The following is a 2655-nucleotide window of genomic DNA, read 5'->3' on the forward strand; positions in this document are numbered from 1 at the left end:
CTTTTTACTGTATACATTTTGATATAGACACCTGACATCAGATTCCTGTTTTATAGCAAGGAATGTCATGTCTTTTTACTGTATACACTTTGATATAGGCACCTGACATCAAATTTAATATATTCTGTGGTGTTCATACAATCTTTTTTGTCATATCTTTATTTTCTATTATTGTCAATATTCTACATTTGATAGTATGTGGTTTATTTAAATGGTGTTTGTTTGTATTATAAAAATCATGTGTGCATTTTACTAAGTCTTATATTTTAACATTATTTTTGTTTATCTGTTGCCAGAAAAATACATCAGCAACAGTGTCAAAAAGTATGCTGAATGTGCCAAAGAATATCATTATTCAGTTACAAAGGTAGTTTTATTATTCTAATAGTTACAATTGAATTAAAAATTGTTGACAAACTAGTCTAATTTCACAACATTTTTGCACCTGCACCAAGTCAGAAATTCTAGTCTGACTGTGTCTTGATACATCTTGGATCATATTTAGTTCTTTTATTTGTGTATAAACTGATACAACATGTTTCTAAGTCATGTAAGGGGTAAAATGGGTTTCTTTTAGTTGTCAATATGTACCATTAGCTTTGATGATCTGTAATAATAATAGATTTAAAACAATGTATAAGAAAAAAAATAGATTATATTATTTTTTCGACAGAAAAATTTTGTCAATTAAAAATATAAATGTGTTTTTATGTATCCTTCATACTTGCCAAATACCTTTCCTAAAATTAGTAACTCAAGTTTTCATAATACAACAATTTAAGTACAGTCATTCTGTTGAGCATATTTACATCTATTTAAAATCATGCTATCATTTGGTTATACTTTGTCCTTACAGGTCCACAAGTACACAGAGAAAAGTGCTAAAGCAGATAGAACTCCATTTCAGGATTGATTTAAAAAAGATTATGTTGAGGACAATAATGTATGTACTTTCATTAAAATAATGATATTGCACTGATTTCAAAAATGTCATTAACAGAAACACTTTTTTCAACAAAGGTCTCTGTACGTATCATTAAGTTCATAAAATCCTGGAAACAAGCTCTTTTGTGACTCTAATAAAGATAATCATGGTATTAAACTAAGAATGTATCACAAAGTTAAAAATAATTTCGAATTAGAGAAATACCTCATGCTGGACATTAACAAAAGTGTTATATCTTAAATGGTAAAAATTTTAATTTTTAATAGCCAAAAACTAATAGAAGTTGGTAGATATATACTAGAACACCTTTAGAACAGAGAATTTGTCAACTTTCAAAGGATAGGATCCAGCAGAAGCTCAGCTAGGCCACGTCCGACTATGTAAGACAGGGTTACTTTGGAATACTGAATAATAAATGTTTCTGATCATTTTGTAGGGTCAAGAAGTCAAGGCTGACCTTTTTGCAGTGATAGTCCACAAAGGGGGAACTTTAAAAAGTGGGCATTATTATGCATATATACAGTTTGGAGGACACTGGTATTGTGTAGATGACATGAGGGTTTGTATAACAATTAAAAACTTAAGACTTACAGGAACAGACACAAAATATGTTTACTAATTAGTATACCTCCAGCATACCTTGTAATTGCATCTCCTCCTAAACGTCTGGATGGATATTGATAAATTTTGCACAGTTGTAGTGCATGACATGAGTATCTGCAAGAAGCAAGATAAACCAGGTCCTCTTTGTAAAAGAGGAGATAATCTAATTTATTTAGTTTAATTTTGAAATTCAAGTTAATATTCTTGTAAGCGCAAATCCTCCTAAACTATTCAATGGACAAAACAACCAAGGCCACCCTAAGGTCTTCAATGAATGGCAGGGAGTAACCATACCTGGGGACAGACTAACAGTTGGCCCCCTATAAATCATTAGTAATTGTACAATAAAATCAGCTAGCTCCTTGATATTAAATGAATGGATTGATATACAGTTTGATATGAAGTTTTAAGTTTGGTATTACACATATATTCTTTAATAGCCACATGTTTGATCATTGGATTATCAGCTTTGTAATATGCCTTATTGCTTAAATTTGATTGTTTTCTTTCAGATTGAAGAGGTTTCTTTATCATCCGTTAAAGCAATGGATGGCCAGAGCTATTTGCTTTTTTATAGAAGGAACTAAAAGTCCATAAACTGAGCTTATATATTCAATGTTTTACCAAGTTCTTACCTCATTAACCATTTTCTATGCAACTCACAGTTATTGATGTCTAAGTTTGAGGTTGTGATGTATCTTTAGAATATTAGTGTGTTACATCATCATGATCATAGAATACACTTATTGTGCAATTGATATAGTCTTGAGAATGGTCTCACAAGAAACAACCTTGTGCAATGTATTTCAAATACTTCAAGTCAATTGTCTAGTTACCATAGTTTTTTAGTATTAAATATGTATTGCCTGCTCAAAATGCTGAGTACAATGTATTTATGTGTATCACCCGTACACAATTCTTTGTATGTGACAAATATGCATGTATAAATTTTGTGGTATAATTTTCTGCATTGGTCTTAAATGTGCAGGTGTTATCTTCACTCAGTACCAATGGAAGTGAACGGTCTTTTGTATTTTGAGTAAATTTTGTCATTTTCATGCAAAATGAGTAACAAAGCATGGTCAAGTTGTAGAACTATTTGCAAT

The 2655-nt window shown here is 30.6% G+C and overlaps 1 long non-coding RNA gene across 1 annotated transcript; it reads left to right on the plus strand.

The window, feature by feature from the left end:
• The first annotated feature begins 288 nt into the window (after positions 1–288).
• LOC127721750 (uncharacterized) lies at positions 289–1571 on the plus strand. Its single transcript, XR_007991429.1, has 3 exons — positions 289–367; positions 857–943; positions 1383–1571. It is a non-coding gene; the product is annotated as an uncharacterized LOC127721750 (long non-coding RNA).
• The last annotated feature ends 1084 nt before the right edge of the window (positions 1572–2655 follow it).

This window comes from Mytilus californianus, unplaced genomic scaffold (assembly GCF_021869535.1).
Source record: "Mytilus californianus isolate M0D057914Y unplaced genomic scaffold, xbMytCali1.0.p SCAF_12, whole genome shotgun sequence".
NCBI lineage: Eukaryota > Metazoa > Mollusca > Bivalvia > Mytilida > Mytilidae > Mytilus > Mytilus californianus.